At 35.6% G+C, this 24,821-nt stretch overlaps 1 long non-coding RNA gene across 1 annotated transcript; it reads right to left on the reverse strand.

The window, feature by feature from the left end:
• Nucleotides 1-5,855: 5,855 nt before the first annotated feature.
• LOC113479288 lies at nt 5,856-14,257 on the reverse strand. The gene is made up of 3 exons (XR_003398219.1): nt 14,130-14,257; nt 13,704-13,769; nt 5,856-5,980 (listed from the first exon to the last, which is right to left on the reverse strand). It is a non-coding gene; the product is annotated as an uncharacterized LOC113479288 (long non-coding RNA).
• Between the last annotated feature and the right edge of the window lie 10,564 nt (nt 14,258-24,821).

A 24,821-nucleotide genomic window follows, 5' to 3' on the forward strand; every position in this document is an offset into this window, starting at 1 on the left:
AGGGAGGGAAGAAGGAAGGAAGGAAGGAAGGAAGGAAGGAAGGAAGGAAGGAAGGAAGGAAGGAAGGAAGGAAGGAAAATATGTTGTTATTTTATGGATTTTTTTTTAATAAACAATTCTAAAAATACTCTTATTTAAGTCTCAATTTAGTTATTCTAACAACATATACTAAAACCATTTTGCTTGCAATGACAAAAATGAAAATTTTTTTTCTATGACCCTTGGCATAACTAAAACAATAATGAAATGTATAATATTTATTGGTGTCTAGAAATGAGATCTCTAAATAGATTCAGCACTTCTATAACCACACTCTTATGGTTTTGAATTTGACATATCTAAGTTTAACAAATGTACTAAAGCAATCACTCTGCCAATAGTACTGGATTTCATTTTCATAAGCAGTTGTATACAAGGGAATTTTCCTTATTCTTACAGTTTATAGCACCTGACTATACATAATCTTGGATGCATATGGTGTCGGAATTTTATTCTAGAATGAAATTTAAGATTATTTTCATATTTTCAATAGATTTTTCTGTCACTTTTTTTAATTCTGAAGTAGACACTTTAGATTGTATACTGTCAGTGGAGACAGTATCAAATATTAATTTGCAACTTTACCTGGCCATCTTAAAATACACCTACCTCCTTTATGTATCCACTAATCAATATAATAAATCTTAAAAAATAAAAATGAGTAAACAATTAGGAATAATAATAATTATTATTAATAATATCTGGTCAAAACTATAAAAAGCAATTAGTTAAATACAATAAAAGCTACTTTTTCTTATTGCTGAGAATAAACTTTGTTGATTATGAATCATAAAGTATCATAGAAAAAAAAATATTTTCAACAATTGCCAGCTATGATTTAAGCACAGACCTCATGTAGATTCAGTTTTGCTCTTTGTGGATTAAGGCAAACCAATTTTCTATTTTCTGTATAATATCATTGCTTATTGTTTTACTGTAAGTGCACAATTTTCTATGCACTTTCTTCTTGGCCTCAGAAATTATATGTTTAGGTGAAAAAATATTTGACACTAGAAATTTCTCTACTTCATGTTGTGTTTTTTTTTTTTTTTACTATAAAACCTATAACAGACGTTATTGCTATGAATTTGCATTTCTTTATAAAGCAGTAATTTATAACAGAAGAGTATTTAAAATTTAGATGTAACTGTCACATAACCTTTTTGTTCTTACTCTTAATTTATATTTATCCAATAAGGAATAAAAAAACCACAAAAGTTTTGGATGTGCATTGTAGAAGAATTGAACTCTAAACAATACATGTTATTCCTTTAAACTGCAGTAAGATTTTGTATCCTAAATTACTCCATGTTAGCAGAAGTTATGAATAATGCATTATTCTTCATGTATAGTCATGTTAGTAAGCCTCAGAAAATATGTAACTGTTTTATTATTATTCATTTATGCATACAGTTAATCACAAACTACAAAGGATTGTTAGTTTCAAAACCTTAAGCAAAATTTATGAGGTCAATTTTTAAAGAATTATTCCTCTGGGCTGTAATTAGTGTTTTGTAACATATGAAACCTGATGTTATTGTAGGAGACAATTTGAACATCTGTGTGTATTATTTGAAAGATTTTATCCCAAAGAACCTTCTTACTTTGTGATGTTAGGGTGTATATTAGATAAAAAAATTATTAAAGCAGAAGGACTCATTGCCATTCACTTTTGAATGCTGAGAAGTATACAACATTTTTGCATTTGCCTTGCTTTTGAACATGTTTGAGCATATAGGAGCATAAATTTAAGCTCTCCATATATCAATTCATCTCTTTCATGAATTCTTCATAGCTATGGAAGGATATAATACAGATTTTTTTAATGGGTAAATATATCCCACACATAAATTTGTGCGAAAATACACATGTACACTTTACAATTAGGATTCCATATATTTTGAGTTGAAGCTATAGACTAGTGGAAGCTGATTAATTTTCACCTAAGTGAATTCTGGAATTAAAGATTGAAGAAACTGGCCTGGTACAATTCAGTAATTATTCGTTTGAATACACTGGGAAATACTGTTATTCATTTTTAATTTACCCTAGGAAGTTTGATTAATATTAATACTAAGAGTATTAAAAAAAATATCCTGCCAAAATTATCAGGGAGGTCCAGCAGCATGAGACTTGTACTCTTTGAGAGTTAGTCTTTGATGTTATCTTACCTGTTAAAGTACAAATCTCAGAATACACAGTAGTAGTGAAAAATAAGTTCTCTTTCATGACATCACTTCTGTGATTCCCCAATAGGAAACTTTATATAGCAAAACATAATTCAAATATTTGATCCTTGGAGATACAATTCAGGGATTCCATACTTATGTCCCTGCAGGAAAGCATTGTAGTCACAATTCCTAGTCCTGCACTATCCCTTGTTCTCCCCATTTTTAGCAGCTTAAATATTCTCCAAAGATATTTTGGTTTAAATTATTTCCTTAAATTATATAATTACATATAAGTTATGTAATCAAATTATTTCTTTGTTTAATTTATATAATTAACAACTTTTCTCTCTTTTTTTTTTTTTTTTTCCCCCAATATATTCAGAGAAAATATTAAGAGCTGCAGGATGTCTTATTTCAGTATACAAAGGCTAAAATGTTAACCAGATTTCATTTTTCATCTGTATGTATTTCATCAGAATTCTTTTCCTAAAGCCCTGGAATACCTTTACCTCAATAGAAAGGGCAGATAGTAATAAAATCTAAGGGATTGTCAACAGTCTCATGAAATTCATAGAACCAAAAATTATCATAGATTTGAAAAAAGGTACTTAAGTAATTTACCTAAGAATGTGTGCAATTTGAAACAAGTATCAGATAGCTAACAATGGCATGGGATAAATTACTTTTTATTTCATAGTTATTAAAAATAAAAAAAACAGGTTTGGGGTTTTTTTTAATTTGGTTGAGGAAAAGAAGATTAAGCTAATTCATGGGAACATTTTCATTTGCATAAAATTTTAATCAAAGAAACATTGAAAAATTTGATACTAATAAATCACAGAAAAACACTTGGTTTTGTGATAAACACTTCATCCTTGAATTATTTTCATAATAAAAATTAAAAATATATTTAATATATATAGTGATGCTCTTTTTGCAACATCCAAACAGTACAACACTAAGTATGATGGTTTTTGCTCCAAAGACAAAAACATCCATTGCCTTGAAAAAGTTGTTTGTTTTTTTTTTAAAGTTATGCTGATAGTAACTACAATAGTTAAATATAAGGAGAAATTATGGATTATAGCATTTAGCTAACAAATTAATGGATTTGGCGAAGAACATAACTCTAAGAATCTTTACATTGGTCAAGGGACTGGTGTCACACCGAGGGCTTCAGCCACAGACCATGGGACTCACTTTGAGAAACCTGGTCTACTGAGGGCTGATGGGGTCCATCTGTCAAAGAAAGAGAAGAGCATCTTCAGCCATAGGTTTGCCAAGCTGGTGAGGAGGGCTTTAAACTAAAGTTGCCAGAGGAGGGCAACCTTGACCCATCCCACTCATACCAGCTTGATGCCAGTGCCAACAATAGATGCCCAGAGCCTGGAGAGGGGTCACCGTTCAGCAGGAATTCCAGCCAGCAAATCAGCTTCAGTGGGGGCCCAACGTAAATGCCTCTATGCTAACATGCATATCATAAGGAATAAGCAAGAGGAGCAGGGCTATGATCTTATTGACATGATGGAGAGGTTGTGAGTGTCATGTCCCGCTCAGAGGAGGGATACAAGTGACTCAGATTCACAAATCCCCAGCAGAATGGACAATGGTGAGACAAGCCTCAAAATCCAAACATTTATTAACTACCCACAATGTACTAATTGGATACATGATAATTGGCTAAGTATGTAACGATTTGTGGCAAGAAGTACAGTATGCCTTGCATTTCTTAATGGTAGTGAAGGAAAAGGGGAAAAAGGGGAGAGATAGAGGGAATAGAGGAATAGAGATCACTGGCCTGAGTTTCTGCATCGATCCTGCCAGTGAGGGTTCCAAGAGGCATCCGTCTTCTTCGCTTCATTGAACTATCTGCCCCTGCCCCCCCGCCTCTTCCCCCCCCCTCGATATATACCCACTTTCCCTGGGTCCATCCCCTGGGTCAATCCACATACCTACGTATCCCATGTATGGGGAGGGGTAAGGTGTTTCATGGGATGATGTAATTAGCATGATCATGTTAGTCTTCGTTAGCATATTGAGGGGTGTTAACTTTAATATGCATTTCGTGGATAATGAAGCAGAGGTCATTCACTGGACAGATGGCCCCTGAAATTTGACCAGGTGCACCAGAACAAAACTGTCCTGTCTCCACAGGGCTCCCCCCTCCAGCTGCACCCTGTCAAAGGAGGTGATTCTCCCCCTCTACTCTCCCATCTACTCCTTTCTCATAAGACTCCACCTGTGTTCAGCTCTGGGGCCCACAGTATAATAAGGACATAGACTTGTTAGAGTGGGATCAGAGGAGGGCCATGAAGATGATCTGGATGGCTGGAGTGTAGAGAAGAGATGGCTCTGGGGAGACCTTGTAGTGGCCTTCCAGGACTTAAAGGAGGCCTACAGGAAAGACAGGGAGGGACTCTTTATCAGAGAGTGTAGTGATAGGATGAAGGGTAATTGTTTTAAACTGAAAGAGGTCAGATTTAGATTAGATATGAGGAAGATATTCTTTGCTGTGAGGGTGGTGAGACACTGGAGCAGGTTGACCAGAGAAGGTGTGGGTACCCCCTCCCTGGCAGTGTTCAAGGCCAGGTTGGATGGGGCTTGGAGTAATGTTATCTAGTAGAAGGTGTCCCTGCCCATGGTGGGGGGGTTGGAACTAGGCAATCTCTGAGGTCCCTTCTAACCAAACCATTCTATGACATATGAAGATTAAACTTTCTTCATGCTTACAGATACATTTAATATTTAAACTATTTACACATGACAGGTCAAGTTTTACAGAAACTTTAATATACAAGTCATAATTGATATCCTGTAGGATCTAATAATTTGAAATCCATATACTACAGACTGAATTATTCATGTAATGAATCCTTCTGAAGGAATTCTATCTTCAACTTTCCCATGAATAATTTTACAATAAGAAATCCATAGTTCTCTGTTAGGATAAATTCTCTGAATTGTTTTTGGTTTTGTTTTTTTTTCTTGGAAAAGGCAATTCTCAGTGGAGATTTAAAAGGGGTTGGATTTCAGATTACATTTATGTCATGAAATGACTTTTTTTTTTTTTTTTTTTTTTTTTTTTTTTTTTTTTGAAAGCCGTCCCTCTTATCCTCACTCTTCACACCTGCTTACAAATACTGTCAGCAGATGGTATATTTCCTGACTGCTGTTGGGACCTTTTTATAATCAACTATTTAAAGTGATTAATGTCTGTTAAAATACTCTGTGTATTCCAGTACCTCTTCTCCCTTCCTCCTCAACTTTCTTTCTCCTCTCTGACCAATGTCAGTAAAACACAATGCTGTCAAATTCCCACACATCTGAGGGAAAAAATATGAACTGTGTTGTGCTGAGTGTCTGTATATAAACAAAAGCTCTGTATGCATATATAGAAAGAGGTGTTTTGTGTGTGTGTGTCAAATAAAAGTCACTTAAAAGACTGATCAAATAGTTACTACTTGGAAGGCAGGCTGCACATTTATCCACTTTCTTAGAACATGTTGATTACTTAGTGGCATGTGACAAAAGCAAGCAGAAAGGTATTGTTTAAATACTGACCTGTATTTCTTAGACTAGGTTGCAGAGCACTGTTATGTGGTCTAAGTCCTTCAAAGGAGCCAAGCCGGATATCCTTCCATGAAAGCTACTCATCCACATCTAAGAGTCATACATTTAATTTATATAGATGAAGAAGGTTCTGGTTTAGTTTTGTCTGCTTTCCCTCTTCTTCACTGTGGAAAGAATTCAGTTTGGAGTGAACTGATTGCCTGTGAAAACACATGAACAAAGGGCAAAAGTTCAGGTTTATAAATAAAGAATTTAAAAGCCAGATTTTCCAGAGTGTTCACTACTACATGCATCTACTTTTCTCAGACAGAGTTTGAGTAGCCAATCCCTAAACCTATCCACATGTCTAGCAGAAATTACAGTCATACAATGAGAGTTCAGTTTTTTCTGTTTAGTTGTAGGATATCAGGACAAGCATATCCTCCCTGTGAAGCTAGAAATTGGTTCTAGTTATTTGCTTTTATTCGGATATATGATTTACTCCTGTTTTTTTCCAGTGGAAACTCAGTAGGGTATCGCTGTTAACTGACGCGATTGCCCATATCTCTATTGTACCTGTTATATTTTATCATGTTAAAGATTTTTTAAGGAGCACTTAATTTGTGAATTACTGAAAAAATAGTCCATAGTGGCACCTTGAAATGTTGAGCTATTATACAAGGCTGTAGACTTTATCCTTAGAAGACAAACCAGAAGACTAAAGGTCAAAAGTGTTTTTCAAACTTCTAGTGAGGAGTACAAGTTGTTCTTCTTTTTGCCGTTAGATAGAAGTCTTCCAAAATATTTAAAATTAAAACAGGAATAAGACTTCAGAGTAAGGATAAGGACAATTTAGAAAAGAAAACAAGGCAAGGGTATTATTTATTTTAAAAGGCTGGTTGGAAAGTATATCATCTTTAGCAATGACCCGTAACTGTAGATTGAATTTACTTGCTTTGTAAAGTAACCAAGGGACATTTCTAGAGCTTTCCAACCCACCAGAACACCCTAGTCACTAGACTGCTGATGATAATCTCTCTTGCTAACTCTTGCCTGACATTGAGAATGAATATGGTGAATGGCCACAAAAGGTGTTATTCACTGAGTAATTGGATTACAAAAATGGGAATTAATAAATATTATAAAAAGGGTTTTTACCTGTTAAGCTGGGTTGATTTTAAAAGTTTGAATTTGATTTTGCTTAATTTTTTGTTTTGAAATAGTTTGATATTTTTGTGGCTTTTTCTAAATTTAAAAATCATTAAAAAAACAGTTTCTACCCATTTCAACTAAAGAAGATACTTACAATAATCTTTAAAAAATCTTGATGCACTAAAGTAACTTTTCTGAAATAAATCACATTGGCAATGATGGAAATATTAAAAGCCATGGAGGTATGACAGGGTTCAAGTAATCTTAAATTGAATGTTCTTTCAAGGTTTGCTGCAAGCCTCTAAAACAAACCTTTAATAAATCAGCAAGATAAGATCTGAAAGTACCTTCTAGAAAGACAGAACAGAAAGTAAATAATAAGCTGAAAACAATGAAAGTAAATTACCTATTTTTCGGGTAGAGAAACTATACAATATGTTCTATGCAAAAGTGAATAAAAGCCATCTATAGTTACTGCAAAATGTTACAGATCTATTTTTATTTCTTCTTAAATACCTCCCTTCAAATTTGTGGGCTAATTCAAACAAGTAGAAACTAATAACTCTGCTGAATATAATGAAGTCCCTGCACTTTTATATTGGCCATGGAAGACTCCACAAGCTCTCTGGGAAACCTGTGCCACTTCTCAGTAACCCTCCCAGTAAAAGAGTGTCTCCTGATGTTCAAATAGAACCTCCTGTATTTCAGTTTGACCCCACTGCCCCTTGCCCTTTCACTGGGCACCACTGAAAAGAGCCTGACTCTTGTCTTCTTTAATCCCTCCCATCTCCCCTGAGTCTTTTCTTTTCTAGACTAAGTCCTGGCTGTGCCAGCCTTTCTTCATATGAGAGATGCTTCAGGCCCTTCATCAATGCGGTGGACCTTTGTTTGACTCTCTCCAGTATGGCCATGACTCTATTGTTCTGGGGAGCCCGGAACTGGGCACAGCACTCCAGGTGTGGCTGAATAGAGGGGAAGGATCACCCACCTCCACCTGCTGGCAACACTGCTCCTAATGCAGCCCAGGATACCATTAGCCACCTTTGCACCAAGGGCATGTTGCTGGCCCATGTTCAACTTGGTGTTCTCTAGAATCTCCAGGTCCTTTTCTACAAATCTGCTTTCCAGCTGGTCAGCCCCCCATGTATAAATTGGTGCATAGTGGTTTTGCTTCCCAGGTGCAGGACTTTACAACCCCCCCTGCTGAACTTCACGAGGTTCCTGTCAGTCTATTTCTCCAATCTGCTTCTGGATAGCAGCATGCCTTTCTGATATATCAGACACTCATCTCAGTTTTGTGTCATCAGAAAACTTGATCAGGGTACACTCTGCCTTTTATCCAGATCATTAATGAAAATGCTGAATGGGACTGTAATGAGTATTTAACTCTGATATACATCGTTAGTTACTGACCTCCAACTAGACTTCATATCACTGATGTCGACTGTCTGGACCTGTCCTTCAGTCAAAATTTCAATCTACTTCACTTGTCTGCTCATCCAGCCCATACTTTCATCAGCTTCTTTATGACAATGTTATGGGATGCAGCACTGAAAGCTTTACTGAAATCAAGGCAGACAATATCCACTGCTCTCCCCTTATCTACCGAGACAATTATTTCATTGTAGAAGGTTAGTCAGAATTACTTCCTCTTTTTGAATCCTTGCTGACTACTTGCTATTACCTTCTTGTCCTTCATGTGACTGGCACTGATTTCCAAGATTAGTTACTTCAGCACCTTCACAGAGATTGAAGTGAGGTTGATTGGTCTGTAATTCCCTTGATCCTCCTTCTTGCCTTTCTTGAAGATAGGAAAGATTTTTGCTTTCCTCCATGTTGTGGGTTAACATTGACTGGATCCCAGGTGGCAACTAAGCCACTCTATCAGTCTCTCTGTTTCACAGGGAAGAGAAAATATGATGAAAAGTTCGTGGGACAAGATAAGGACAGGAGAAGATCATTCACCAATTACCATTACAGGCAAAAGAGACTCCACTTGAGGAAAATTAATTTCACCTATTGGCAATCAAAATTCAGAGTAGGATCATGAGAAATGAAAAGTAAATCTTAAAACATGTTCTCTTTATCCCTCTTTTCTTCCTAGTGTCAACTTCACTCCCAGCTTGTCTGCCTCCTTTCCTTGTGTGGCACAGGGTGATGGGGAATGAGGGTTGTAGTCAGTCCATCACATATTGCCTCTACTATTCCTTCTTTCTCACACTCTTCCTCTGCTCCAGCATGGGGTCCCACCCACTGGAGACAGTACTCCATGAACTTCTTCAGTGTGAGTCCTTCCCAGTCTGCAGTTCTTCACTAACTAGTTCAGTGTGGGATCTTTCCATGCAGTGCAGTTCTTCAGGAATGGATCGTTGCAATGTGTATCCCTCACAGGGGCATGAGTCCTGCCAGGAAACTTGCACAAGCACATGCTCTCAGTGGAGCCATAGCCTCCTTCAGGCATCCCCCTGCTCCGGCGTGGGGCTCTCCCTGGGCTGCAGGTGGAGATCTGCATATTCTCACTCCTCTCTTCCAGCTGCTGTTGTGCAGCAGGATTTTTTCCCCTTCTTAAATATGTTATTGCAGAGGTGCTACCATCATTGCTGACTGACCCAGCTTTGGCTAGTGGCAGGTCCATCTTGGTCCATCACTGGCTGTATTGGACCTGGAGGAAGTGTCTGGCATCTTCTCAGAGAAACCACCCCTGAAGCCCCCACACTAGCAAAACCATACTATGTAGCCCTAATACACTTCAGTCATCAGGCACATCTCCTAATTTCTATGATCACTCAGAGATTATTGACAGTGTCCTCACAATGACATCAACCAGCTTCCTGTGTAGCACAGTTAATCCTAGTACTACCTACTACATTTTGCTGAAGACTAACTGGATCGATGCTTTCTAACATAAGTTTACTGAGTTCAACCATTTGTATTCTGTACAGTTTTTCTCCTTCGTGACATAATGGATAATACGAGGGATTCACTTTCTTAAGAAACTGATTTATTTTTTAGTCCCTTGGTTGCATATGTATTGCTGTATCAGCAACAGAAGGCTGTCTGGGGAAATAAGTAGAAATAAAAGGCAAAGGGAACTAGGGAGAAGGAGAAATGGAGAGTGAAAACAAATCACTGAATAAGTGATAGGCATTGACCTGATAATGTAGGTCCCTTGCTGAAACCAGTATAAAATCTCTGTGACTGTGAGGTGTTCTTAGCTTTAAATAACATGATAACAATTGCAGTGTATTTTTTGAAGTAAAAAAAAAAATAATAAAATTGATCTTTGATACATGTATCTGGGAAATTTTGTATTAGGTTGTCCATCATTTGACATGATTCACTGATCAGGAAAGAGAATTAAACCCACCCCAAATATTAACTGTCATTTAATGCAGTTAATGTAACTGTGATCATCTCTGAATCACTTTGCAAGTTTATTCAGTCTGCTCAGGATGATCTCTGGGCATCCCAATCTATAAAAATGGGGAAAAACAAACAAACAAACAAACAAACCAACCCCACCAAAATCAGTTTCTGTAGTGTGATCTCTAAGCAAGGTTCTAAGCCTGGTTTCTAAGCAAGTAAATATATCTGAAATACTGAACAGAAGAAGACAGTTAAACTGCAAATCAGCAATAATTCTGCTCTAGATGAACAATTTCTGTAAAATTCAGTTAGCTGAAAGTAATAGGCAGCCTAGATATTTTTCTATATTTTTATCAAAAAGTTGTACACAGTCTTTTTTTTTTTTCTTGTCTCAGTCTATAAAATGTCAAGGTGATGCAGATGTAACTCTGCCCTTATGATGTCTCCACATGGACTTCATGAATGTATGATGGGAGTTATATAGTCAAGATTGCAATCAACAGCATCAAACTTAAAAGTAACCTCAAGGGAATTAAACAATGTTGCAGTGCGTATGGCCTAATATATGGCTAAATTTTTGTAGTCATTGACGCCGATATACAAACTTGCTAGAATAAAACATTAAAGATTAAAAAAAACAAAAAAGTAACTTTTGTATTTTCTTTTAATTAAAAAATAACACTTTCTTAATGTGATCAGCCACAACCTTAAACTATTTAAAATTTATAAATGCTTTACAGCTTTGTAAAGAGAAGGAATTTTTGCAAATTAAAAAAAGAGATTAATTCTGTAGTAGCACTTACAGTACTGAATCTGTTAACAACATAAATTATTTATCAGTACAGTGATAAACATAAATTTTGCACTAAATTCTTTACAGAGAAATTTCTTTACATATCAATGTCTTTTTCCAGTAGGATTAGTTACTGTGAGAGACAACTTGTAAAAATAGGTCCTGGAAGAAATAGGCTTGGGAGAAACAAAGACTGAGAAAAACAGCCTGAGAAAGAGATAAAGGATAGCAGTGGGAGTGGAGGCCCTCCAAGCTAAGGAATGTCTCAAACACTTGCAAGTAATTAAACTATAATCATGAGGTGGATGGTGTGGAGATCAAAGGCTGCCCCAATAACACAGGGTGCAGCTGGAGGAGGGAGCCCTGTGGAGACAGGAAGGCTCTCCTCCGGGTCACCTGGGCAAATTTCAAGGGCCATCTGTCCAGTGAATGACCTCTGTTTCATTATCCATGAAATGCATATTAAAGTTAACACCCCTCAATATGCTAACGAAGACTAACAAGATCATGCTAATTACATCATCCCATGAAACCCCTTACACCTCCCCATACATGGGATACATAGGTATGTGGGTTGACTTAGGGAATGGACCCAAGGAAAGTGGGTATAAATCGAGGGGGGGCCAAGGGGGGTGGGGAGTGGTCCAGAGAATGAAGCAAAGAGGACAGATGCCTCTTTGAACCCTTGCTGGCAGGTTCAAAGCAGGAATCCAGATCAATGATCTCTATTCCTCTGTTCTCTTCACCTCCATCTTTTCTCTTTTCCGCTTTTCCTTCACTACCATTAAGAAATGCAAGGCATACTGTGCTGCTTGCCACAACTCGTTACATACTTAGCCAGTTATTGTGTATCCAATTAGTACATTGTGGGAAGTTAATAAATGTTTGGATTTTGAGACTTGTCTCACCATTGTCCACTGCACTGAGAATTTATGAATCTGAGTCACTTGTCTCCCTTGTATAAGCAGGACATGATAGTTGCACATTGCTAAAGTTTGAGGGTCATGTGCAAATTGAGATGATGAATTTGCTTGTTTTCTTGAAAATTAAGGGATTTTACTCTTTGAAGAATTTTTTTTTTTTATTATTATTATTATTTCATTATTTTGTATACTTACAGAGATATGTATTCTCATTCTTTTTAGTTAGAGGAAAGTACATTAATTAATTATATTTACCTACCTTGAATAAATCTGAACATATAACAGTCAAGAAAACCAACAACTGCAAAGTAGTGTTATTACATGCATGGTGAATACCATACCTCTTAATGTTAGTCTACTATCCTTCTTTCTTAGGAGTTTTGTTTATTTTCTCTTGTGGGTTTTGTTTTGTGTTTTGGGTTTTTGTTTTGTTTTGTTGGTTTTCTATTGGTATGTTGTTGGGTTTTTTTGTTTGTGTTTTTTTTTTTTTTTAATAAATATCATGACTCACTCTCCGTTCTTCTAAATCCAAGCCATTATTTTCATAAATAATTTAAAACTACAATGTCACACAGGGTCACACAATATGAAGAGCTTCATATCACAAGCTATTGCCTTTCTCCAGCTATCACTGGTACTGAGCTCAGTAAAGTATGTTTTGCTGCAGTGCATCTTCCAGAAGAATGCTCACTTTTTCTTTAAATTACAGAACAATGAAGGTGTTACTCTATCAAATTTTATTTCAATTTGTTTTCATTGTTCAGTACTTAAAACACGTGACATCTTTCATATGCAATTTATGATTCTCCTTCCATACAATGGTTGATATGCTTCAGGTTTTTTTCTGGAACAAAACGTATTTAAATACCTTGTTCATATCCAGTGTGGGTTTTTTACTGTCTAAATAGATTTCTTATGAAACTTTTGATATGCCTTTTTTTTTTTTTCAAAGTACTATAAATTAGGATAACATAAAAACTTTCTTCCTAGCTAATTCCTGACTCCCCCCAGTACTCTACTTAAAGATCTTCTTTAGATATAGTTCCCTATTAATCACTGTCTTAAAAGTATGTCTGTTATTAACCTGTTTAATGTTTTTTAACAATATTAAATAGCATGCATTTTAATGAATCTGTCAAAAATTATTACATGTTCATCTTTTAATATATCTATAGTTACCATTACCAACCTAGCCTGGATAATGAATGTAAGCTTTGATCAGATTTATTTTCTTCACACCTCTTGTTATCCAAACAATTGTAACAATTTATGCTGGATTATTTTTTCCTTTTCTCTTTTATCTCATGAACATAACTTGGAAACAAACAAACAAAAAACCCCCCAAAATACATACTCATCTATATAGGATCAGGATGTATACTTGATACTAACCATATAGTAACAGTATGAAACAAATCTGTTATCAAAACTAACTATACAATTAAGGGCATTTTTCTTATTCTTGATAAATATTATGTTATTCTTACTGGAAACACATTTATGCATGAATGTGATTTAATGGATAAAAAGATTAATTCAGATCACAAACATTTTGGTTTGAATTCTTATAAGGAAGGCCACCTTTATATATTTGTAAAATTACCAACAAATACTTAAAAAATATGCAGGTGGTTAAGTAACTCTGTGCAAGCTTCTTAACTTGCACCTCTACCAGTGAGAAGGGGAAAAAAACCTTGTAAATTTACTTACCTAAATTCTTCATGAGCAGCTTGAGGACCTCCTACAGATAGCCAACTGCAACAGCTTGTAGACCTTCTGCAAGAAATAAAATAAACCAACCAGGGTGCTGTAAAAGAAGACATGTTGTAGGGTTTTTTTTGAGATATTTTCCTCTATTTCTGCTTTATTTATACTGTTTATAGAAGTAAATTACTTGTCTGGAGAGCTGCTCTTGGAGTAGACTGATTCTCTGTGGGGAAGAAGCCTACCAAAGCATTTTACTTTTATAGAAAACAGTTGAGCTTTAGCTTGGGGGACGAGATCTGCAAGGTTAAAAAGCTTTGCTTTCTAAAAGGAGAATCAATCTAATTTGAGAATAGCGACAAACAAGCTGAAATAAATCAGGCACTGTGGAAATTACCTGGTCTAGCACTGACTTGGAATAAATAGACATACCCAGAGTAGCTGTGGTATTGTAAACAGTGGTAAGCTTCCTTCTTTAAACTATAAGAATCATAGAAGTAAAAAAAAAAAAAATAAATTAAAATAAAAAAAAGCAGCTCAAAATTATACTCCTTGGTGAACTGTTCTGTGACAGATGTGAAAGAGTGCTGCACTCAGTAAATATTTTTATGTAAACTTCTGTTGCCTCTTTAGGTCTTCAGCTACTACAATTACTAATTAGTGAGATAAAATTAAGTCTTGGGGGGGGGAGGCAAGGGGGTGGCAATAATAATAAACTTAAAGGATTTGGACAAATATATTCATATATTCAATCTATTCTCCTTTATGTCTCTGAATGATACAAACAGAATAGTATAATAACTATTCCTTGACTACTAGAGGTATTTTATTCAATAATAAAATTTCCAATATAAATAATTCTTTTTTTAAAAAAAAATAATCCATTTTGGAATTTTGGATCAGGAAGAAGAATTAAACAGTTTGGGTTTTGGTGGGGTTTTTTTGTTTGTTTTGTTTTGCTTTTTTTTAAGTTGAAAGCCCCTGTGCTTTTCAAACTGATATGCTGAAACATGTTACTTTTCAAAGACAAATCAGCTGTCCTAAATCTAAGTACTACATGTTAATTACTTGAACAGGTCATTTATTTCTAACTGCTTCTTTCAAAAATAATATATATACTGTCAGATGCCAAGATGCCCCAGGAAATTGTTGCTTGTAAGCATCATACCTTTCTAACTGGTAATATCTATCTGATTGCAGTAAAACATTTCAGTCAAATCCAAGCATTAGTGTCTGAGAATCAGGTTTTGTACTATAATAAAATCCAATCCAGGAACACAGCCTACAGACTTCCCTTCCAAATTTCAAACTTAAATTAGAATCTTGACCATTTGTAAGTATGAGACATGAAAGAAAAGTGATAGATGTGTTTTGGAGCCTTTCTAACTGCCAATACTCCAGTATAAATTACCATTGTTGGAATGATACACTAACATATGCAGTCTTTTCTCAAACAGCATCACATTTTTTTGTCAAATAACATCACATTAAAGTCAGTGCTCAAGGATGTTTTCCACCATATACGTACTTCTGATTCCTAACAATGATCACTCTTTCTCTCTACAATATTCATATTAATTATTTGCTTCATAATGGGGAAATTTCATCTACATTGTTCACTGAGATCTAAGAAACTGAAAATTTAGACCTAAATTTAGAGAAAATATTGTTCTTGCCATGCTTACTCACTCTTCTGGATTTTGCTGAAAAATATTCAATATAGAAAAGAGATACACAAATCATAGATACTATGAAATAAATCAGTCTTCATTCCCTTTGATAAAATCTAGTTTTAAAATATTTAAAAAAAAAAAATTTTAATAGTGTCAATGGATATTCCGTTATTTGAAAGACGATTTATGTAAATGAAATTAACAGTAGAAAAAAATAATTCCATCTGAAAATACATTTTAAAATACAAACTTATGGCATAATATAAACACAAAGCTGTTCACATCCTGGCTAGCTGATGATCTTCAGCCTAATACTTGTGTTTTCAAGTGTTTTCAAAACTTCAGCTCTTTCATTTTGTACCCAGTGTGCTTGGTGAGTAGAACTTGGTTGAAATCCTGAGTGTTAGGCTTTCAAGTGATTTTAGATAGGGCTCTATTTAAACACAGAGGACAGTAATTTAATCTGTTTAGAATGGAAAAATCTTTATAAAAAATATGTCATGAATATATTTTTATTTTAATAACTGAGGAATTCCGTACTTTGACACTTGGTTGATGAAAAATCAGTCCAATTGTCACATGTTAGCAGTTGTAAATGCCACTCATGTTTTTTCTTAAATACACTATGCTTACATTTCTATAGAGTAATAGTACAGCACAGAGTTATTCTGTCATTCCAGGCTTGTTCAAAGGCTCTCAAAGCAATAATGCACAATCTTTGCTGTAACAGATGGTCTTTAGCCGAAGTTTCCCACTTTGTGAAGCTGGTACGACACAGCTGATGATTGCCTTGAGCATGTCCACTTCAATGGCCTACCTGTCAGCTACTCACTATGCTTTTAATGGGCATAAAAAAATGGCTTCATGTTGTTCATTGTATGTGCCAGCTGTCCTGAGCAACAGAGCTGAGCCTGCAGTAACCTTGATGTAATATTAAGCATTTGATACTAATGTATTACTTATGATAATACTATAACTGTACTAATTATATTGTGCTATATCTTATATAAGTAATGATATTAATGTATTCTAGATTGAGAAATTATTCAAAGACTAAACATTAAATGTATCATCAACTATTTTTTATTTTTATCAACAAGATTTATTTAACGTTTTAAAATAAAAATACAGATAAATATACCCATACTGAGCATTTTTATTTTGAAGATAATATTATTTATATAAATGATAGATATTCCCCAAAAAATTTTATTCAAATATCCATTTCTAGCAAAAGTAAGAGGTAGCTAACATACATTTAATGCAGGGAATACAAGTATAACAGCATTCACTGAAAAACATATTGAATCTAATTTTTATATCAGTCTATATTGTCAGATTTTAGGTCATATTTTAGCAATATTAAAATTTTCTCTGAATGACACAGATTAAAAATATTTATATATATATATATTTTGAAATTCCTACTCAAAACCAAAATTAGAACTCTAATTTTCTTATTATTTTACTTCTACTTCAGTTGTTAAGCAGTTGTGCTAGCAACTAACAATTTTAGCAAACGTGTTACCCTATTGCTTTATTATCTATTTCTTATAGTCTTAGGTACCCTAAAGGTTTAAAAATGCAGTGTAGTTGGTAGCAAGGAAGTTCTAATTTTAATAATTGATTTAATAAATGGCTGAAATGATTTCTGATTGTGACCATGTGTTCTGCACCAGAGGGTTGGGCATGGTGCAGGGTTCTTTCCAGACCACAAAAAAAAAAAGCTTGACCGCAAACAGTGGATCAGAATTGCATCAATAATAAGATGGAAATTGGAAGAAAAAGAAGAGAGTAAATCATGAGCCATCAGTTGCTGGGAGCCCCACTGTTGAGCACCATTAGGCAGAATCCAAATTAATTGCTGTGGCACACTGGGCAAACCCCTTCCATAGAGAGGTTCTTTCTGTCTCCAGTGCTGTGATGCCTTTATCTTGTGTAACAAAGCCAACCATGTATCTTCTCCTGACAAGTAGGAACACTATTATTTTCATGCTATCCAGTAGAGCACAGCACAGATCAGTATGGGGAAATCTAGCACGTTATCTTACAATATTGCGTACATGGACTTAAACAGCAATTACGCTAACATATGGGCTTCTCAAGGCTTATTGATGTACAGGGCCCAACAGAGCAGACATGAGTTGCCCAAAGTCACTAACTCCTCAATTAAAGTGTCTTCTGCAAGGTTCCAAATACACCATGGACCATAAAATAGTCACTTCTCTGTCCTTCATGAGTCTGGAAATGGGTTATACCAAGACTTCCTGCATAATATTCTGATGTTCTGAGATGACACTACCTGCTTGCTGTTCTCTGGATCCTCCTTGTCATTCCTTAAGACAGCTGATACATTTGTCTTTTTCTGGACTTTGGAGACCCCTACCATTCATCTAACCTGTCAGAGAAGATATATAGCATCCTTGCCATGAGATTGGACATCTCATTCAGCACTTTTGGATGCATCCCTTTCACCCTGTGAACTGGTGTGTGTTTAATATACATATCATAATTCAGTCTTGTTCTCTCATGAATAGTACTCCCATCCCTCAAACTCTATGACTATGTAGAAACACTTAGGAGGTCTGAAAGCAGATTTTTTAGTAAAGACCAGAGCAAAGGAGGCACTAAGAACCTCCAGCTTTTCCACTTCCTTTGTCTTTAGATTACCCGCTCTACCTGGCAATGGGACATTTTTCTTGGTCTTCCCCCTGCTGCTTATGTACCTGTAGAAGCCTTTGCTGTTATACCTAACATACCACTCCAATTTCAGCTTCAGAAAAGCTTTGGTTGTAATTTTATCCTACATGCTTGAGACTGCATTTGTTCTCATCCTTGATAGTCTGTCCCTGATAATACCTCCCGTATGTATCATTTTTGTGTTGGAGTATAAGGAGGACTTCCCTGTTTAGCCAAACTGGCCTTCCCCTATGCCTCATAGACCAGGGCAAATTGTTCTTGTGCTTGGAGGAAATTGTCTTCCAATACTAATAGATTTTCCTGGGCTCTTTTATTCTTTAGAGCTATCATGCATAGTATCTTGATAGGCACTTCCCTGAACAAGCAGAAATCCACCCTCATAAAGCCAGGGGTCTTTGTTGAGGACTTTAGATTACTTGCTCTCTTCATTTCAAAATCTTAAACACTGCAGGATTTCAAACCATACTGTCTCATGCATGTAGTTGCAGTCAAGGCTCCACTTGTCTGTTATCCAGATCATTTCTGAAGATGTTAAATGCCAGCTGCCATTCAGACAGGGAGTTGGGGATGTTGATTGACTGCTGGCTGAACAGAAGCCAGCAGTGTGCCTAGGTGGCCAAGAAGGCCAATGGCATCCTGGCTTGTGTCAGCAATAGCGTGGCCAGCAGGGACAGGGAAGGGATCTGACCCCTGTACTCGGCACTGGTGAGGCCGCCCCTCGATTCCTGTGTTCAGTTTTGGGCCCCTCACTACAAAAAGGACATTGAATGACTCGAGCGTGTCCAGAGAAGGGCAACAGAGCTGGTGCAGCCTCTAGAGCACAGGTCATACGAGGAGCGTCTGAGGGAACTGGGGGTGTTTAGTCTGGAGAAGAGGAGGATGAGGGGAGACCTCATCACCCTCTACAACTACCTGAAAGGTTGCAGAGAGCTGGGGATGAGTCTCTTTAACCAAGTAACAAGTGATAGGACAAGAGGTAATAGCCTCAATTTGCTCCAGGGAAGGTTTAGACTGGATATTAGGAAGCATTTCTTCATAGAAGGGGTTGTTTATGTGTTGGAATGGGCTGCTCAGGGAGGTGGTGGAGTCCCCATCCGTGGAGGTGTTTAAGAGTTGGGTCGACAGAGCACTGAGGGATATGGTGTAGTTGGGAACTGTGAGAGATGAGAAACCAGGCCTGCGAGAAACTAAGAAAAACAGCCTGAGAAAGCAAAAGTTGAGGCTCATCAAAGAAATGCCTCAAACACTTGCAAGACAAAACTGTGAGTCACAGTGTGCATTCTGTGAAGGTCAAAGCTGATAAGGCTGCCCCCATAACACAGGGTGCAGCTGGAGCGGGGATCCCTGTAGAGACAGGAGTGTTTTGCTCTGGGGCACCTGGGCAAATATCAAGGGCCACCTGTCCAGTGAATGACCTTTGCTTCATTATCCACGAAATGCATATTACAGTTAACACCCCTCAATATGCTAACGAAGACTAACAAGATCATGCTAATTACATCATCCCATGAAACACCTTACCCCTCCCCATACATGGGATACATAGGTATGTGGGTCAACCTAGGGGACGGACCCAAGGAAAGTGGGTATAAAACAAAGGGAGGAAGAAAGTGGGGGAGAGCCCTGGAGAGAGCAGTGAAGTGAAGAAATGGATGCAAGTGAAAAAGACGGCCGCCTCCTGGAACCCTCGCTGGCGGGATCAGCACAGGAACCCAGACTGGTGATCTGTATTCCCCCATTCCCTCTATCTCCCTCTTTTCCTTTTTCCATTAAGAAATGAAAGTCATATTGTATCACTCACCACAACTTACTATATACTTAGCCAATTATCATGTGTTCAATTAGTGCATTGTGGGTAGATAATAAATACTTGGACTTGGAGACTTGCTGTCTGCTCCAATTGGGGATTTGCAAATCTGAGTCACTTGTCCCCCTCATCTGAACAGGATTTGAGATGAACTGTCAGTGGTAGGTTAACGGTTGGACTAGATGATCTTCAAGGTCCTTTCCAACTTAGTTGATTCTGTGATTCTGTGAATGGGATTGGACCCAGTATTGGCCTCTGGAGTACACCACTAGTTACTGACCTCCCACTAGACTTCATATCACTGACTGACACCCTCTGGCCTGGCCTACCTCACTCTCTGAAGATGGTCATCGTCACTTATTGTTTCACTTTTGTGACAGCTGAGGAAGAAGAATCTTAGAAAAGTTACAGTTCAGAACAAGGAAAAGTCTATGTTTTGGTAGGCATCTGCATCTATTTATTTTCTTATTCTTCACCAATATTGATGTCAGAATTTTGTTTATTATTCATATTTAATTTGACTTATTGTGCTTCTAACTGTGTAAATTATCTGTAAGGATTCAAAATATTTATGGTTAGGACTTAGCCATATATCTTCAGCAAACATCATTTTAGGTTGTTTACAAATTATTCAGTAAAAATGTGTAAAATATATTTACTATTGGGACAGAAAATTAACCTTAGTATTTCACTTCCTTTCCCCCTGGAAACTGCATGTGTTAACTGCATACACTGGCAACTGTGTAGATACATAGGTAAGTATTCTCACTAAAAAACTATACTTTTATACATGGTTTGATTACCATATTTTTTTTTCCAGTTTTAAATCTACAGTAGCTATTTTGCAACTGTATTTGAGTAAATTTCTGTGGTAAAATACATATTCTTGGGTTTATGCATTTTTACAAGTAATAAATGCAGCATTCATGTTCCTTGGAAACCCTTCCTGCCACCATCAGTTATTCCTTATCTCTAAATACCTAGTTTCACTCTGGTCTCTAGACATTAAATATTCCCTCTCAGCTTCTACATGAAAACTTACTAGCTTATCAAATTTGATCACTTGTCCTTAAAGTCTCTCTCTAATACACGTATCTTTTAATATGACTAGGAAAAAAACCCTAAACCTCACAAAAGGTATTTGGCTAAGGGAATATGGACAAAAAGGACAAAATCATAGTTGTACATAAAGAATAAAACATATATATACTGCACAAGTTTTTGTATTTCCTGCTTCCTATGGATACAAACATTTTGGCAGTATTTGAAAATACTTATACATTACTGTGGGGAGACAAAATTTTCAGATGAGTAGACATTAATGTTATCAACATATATTTTCTGTTTTACAATTTTAAGTAAGCTTTAAAAACAGAGTAAACAATTCCAGTATTAAAGGTATTCAGGAACAAATAAAACATTACAATTAAAAATTATAATTCAAACTTGATTGTAATTAGTTGTCTTTTTTTAAGCAAAGCCATTTGTAGAAAAAAAAACCAACAAACATTAAAAAACTAGCTTAACTTCTCATGGTCACTGCATTTTAATTTTTCAACATCATTTTGTCAAAAAAATTAGTTACAACTCTGAAAATATTAAATAAGTTTTCCTCAACCTACAAAAACTAAAAATAAGAAAAATATTTAAGATAATTTAAAAAAATAATAATGACAGATGATTTAAAAAGGGCATATTAAAGGGCAAGAAACACATATTTTCTAAAGTTAAAAATTAAAAAGGGAGGGTTTAAATTAATTTACATTTTTTGAAATATTAATCCAGTACCACCCCATCTTCTGAAGGCTGTTAAAAATCATTAACTTAAAGAAACTTTGAAATAGGAGCTGAAAAATCAAAGTAGTGTGTTTTAACTTAATTTTTACTACTTTTGAGATGCAATTAAATAAAAATATTCAATAATGTCAAATGTGATCTGAAAGTCTCTTATTTCTCTACCAAAGAAAAAGCCTGTAATTTAAACTTTATACAGAAGAAAAGAATCTGACTAATTTATTCTTTAGAAAGAACTGTAACCACATCTACTTAAAAAGAGACAGCATCTTCTGAAATTTCCTTGGGAACACATATAACAGTTATTTAATCTTCCAAGAACACCCTTCTTAGGCTTTGGTCTTCCAAGCCAGTGGGGGGCTAGTTACATGAAAAAACTGGCAGGACTTTTATAATTCTGTTACAAACTTAACCTTAAAGAGTGATGTGATTTTACAGAGAAGAGTGGAAAATTATGTGTCACACTTTTTAAACAGCTGAAGGCTGACTTCCAGCAAGAACTGTGATCAGAAAAGTTTGACAGGCTCAGCAGTTAGGGAACATTTGCTAAACTCTGTTTGCTTCCTTCTGTGTTGTGCTTCAGTATTCATAAAGTGACGATGCAGAGGTGGCTGCGGGGGAGAGAAAAAAAAATGGAAAAAAGACAGAGTTCTAACAACACAAAATGTAAGAGAGCCTCTATACTTCCTTGTACAAGAAACAGACATTCAAATTTATTCACATTTCTGTCTTGCTGCAGGTAATACTATGCTGAGAGGATATTAGTAAATTAGCTAAATATTTCAGGTGAGCAATCTGGTAACATATTTACAGATAAAACATTAAACCAAAAATATTTTTAAAACAATATTCATCTGCATATGGGATTAACGCAAGAACCATAATGCAGTATGCTCTGAACCAATACTGGGAAAAGATAAAATAACATACTAATGCATTTTCATGTTATACTAGGTTTGGAGGCATTATATTACTTTATTGTATAGTACAGTAATACATTATTAATTAGATGCTTACTTAAACAAAAATGATAATACTTGTTTTCAATATCTTTCTATGGATTTCACAAGTTTTTGAATCTTTTAACCTTGTCCTTGTCATTGACTAACAATAGGCACCAGACAGCTATCCTGTCTTCAGTTTATCCATGCAGGTATACAGTAAGTAATCATTGCCACAGAGGGTGTGGTAGGTAATTTTGCTATTAAAAAACTCCAAAGTAAGTTGGAATAGGAAGAAAAAAGTAAAATAGTAAGACTAATTTTTAATGCAAGTTTTAAAGGCAGATCTTTGTGGTTTTTTGTTGTTGTTGTTGTTGTGGTTTTTTTTGTTTGTTTGTTTTTTTATATTAAACCAATGCACTTACTTATTTTCATCACATATTTGACTTCTTTTGAGTTCCTTTGGTTTTCACCTTCAGTCATATGGAGGAGGATCCCCTCTGAATCCCCCTTCCCAGTTCCCCCCTACCCCATTGTGAAGTAGTATGCTATTCTATGAAGGAATATGGTGTTTAACATGCCTGGACTGGAATATAAAAGAGTGGTGAAAAAAGTATCTGGATTGTTTGGACTGGATTTGGGGAGAGTTAAGCAACTCATGATGGAAACACACAGCATCCAGCACACATGCTAGTGTGCTGCCTGTGCATACACAACAGGGAGGGTAAAGTAAAGCCAGCTCCTGAAGACTGGGGATCTTCTATTTAGGGTAGATCTATGTATTATTTTGCTGGCAGAAGAAAGCTGGTCTAGACTTACAAAGCAAACTGTGTCTGCATGTAAAGTTGGTAGTAAGTCTGTGCAATTATATTCTGTCTCTCCATAGGGCTTGTTATTGTAAGCTTAGAGCTACACTGACTGCAGTTATATTGTGCTGATGTATCCTGAAGCTCCAAAGTAGCAAACTGCTGTCCGTTTAGAATTCACAGCATTGAGTGGTCTCCTGAGAATGTCTCCAAAGTAATTGTTAGCATATATCAGATTGTTTTGATCAATTTGACTTCAGATATTATTAAAAAAGAGAAGGATGACTATTTTTTTTTCCAGATGGAAATGTGTCCTTATGTGAAAAATACTCTGCTTTTTATAGTACTATTTTATTGTTAAACAGATAGAAAATAGTTTTAGATATGGCAATCGGAGCTATTTCAATAAGTAAAAAGATAACAGAAACTTAAGGAAAAACAATGAAATTAAAACAGGAGCTGTATAAAGGGAACAGCTCCTGTTAGATTTGCTTTGGTAGCCTGAAGTAGATCGTGATAATTCATTTTTCATATTAATTTGAAGTGCTTGAGTCAGCTAGTATTGTTTCAGGCAAATATTAGTATATCTGTAAAATATAAAATCTCAATTCTAGAACAAAGTAAATAAGATGAGGAAGATTTTCAAGGAAAGACAAAATCTTATATATGTTTCATCAGCACATTTTTCAACAATTTCCCAATTACAGTTTTTGGAAGATAAAGTGGGTATCTTTGCAAAACATCCTTAAATATTAGCTCATTTAACTTCTGTATTGGATGGTACATGTTATCCCTGGGATACTCTTGACATAAATTTTGTGGGGATTTTAGGGCCCTGTTTGCTTTATACATTTATTCAAGGATAAATGGTAACTAATATTTTATGCAGAGATGGAAAGCTGTATTCTTATGCTTTGTACATTGACATAAAATACAGGGTTTATTTGATGCGTAAAGCATAACAGAATGTCTTTTTTTTTTTTTTTTTTTTTTTTTTTTTTTTTCCTTTCAACTGTACTTCTAAATGTTTTTATATTTTTGTTCTGTTCATACACACCAGCAAGGAATTATTCTCTCTCCTTGTTTCATCTCATAAGATGCAAAACAATTTATTAAATTTTTTTTGAGTTCATAGTAAGAAGTAAAGGTATTGCTTATAGCTCTCTTTAATAACATGCTTTCTAAAACACCAGCTGATTAACTCATCATCAGAGCAGTTATGTAACTTTTAAAACTAAAATTATAGCATATAAAATACATACCGACTTTATCTGAGAAATAAATTATTCGAAAAACAACACATGGAAATAGTAGTTTGCCTGTTTTCCTTTTCAGGGGTCACATTGCTTTAGCTTATGTCAATCTTTTGGGCAATATTTGACAAGACATTCTCCTTGAACCTT

This window comes from Athene cunicularia, assembly GCF_003259725.1.
Source record: "Athene cunicularia isolate RWA chromosome 4 unlocalized genomic scaffold, athCun1 chr4_part1, whole genome shotgun sequence".
Lineage (NCBI taxonomy): Eukaryota > Metazoa > Chordata > Aves > Strigiformes > Strigidae > Athene > Athene cunicularia.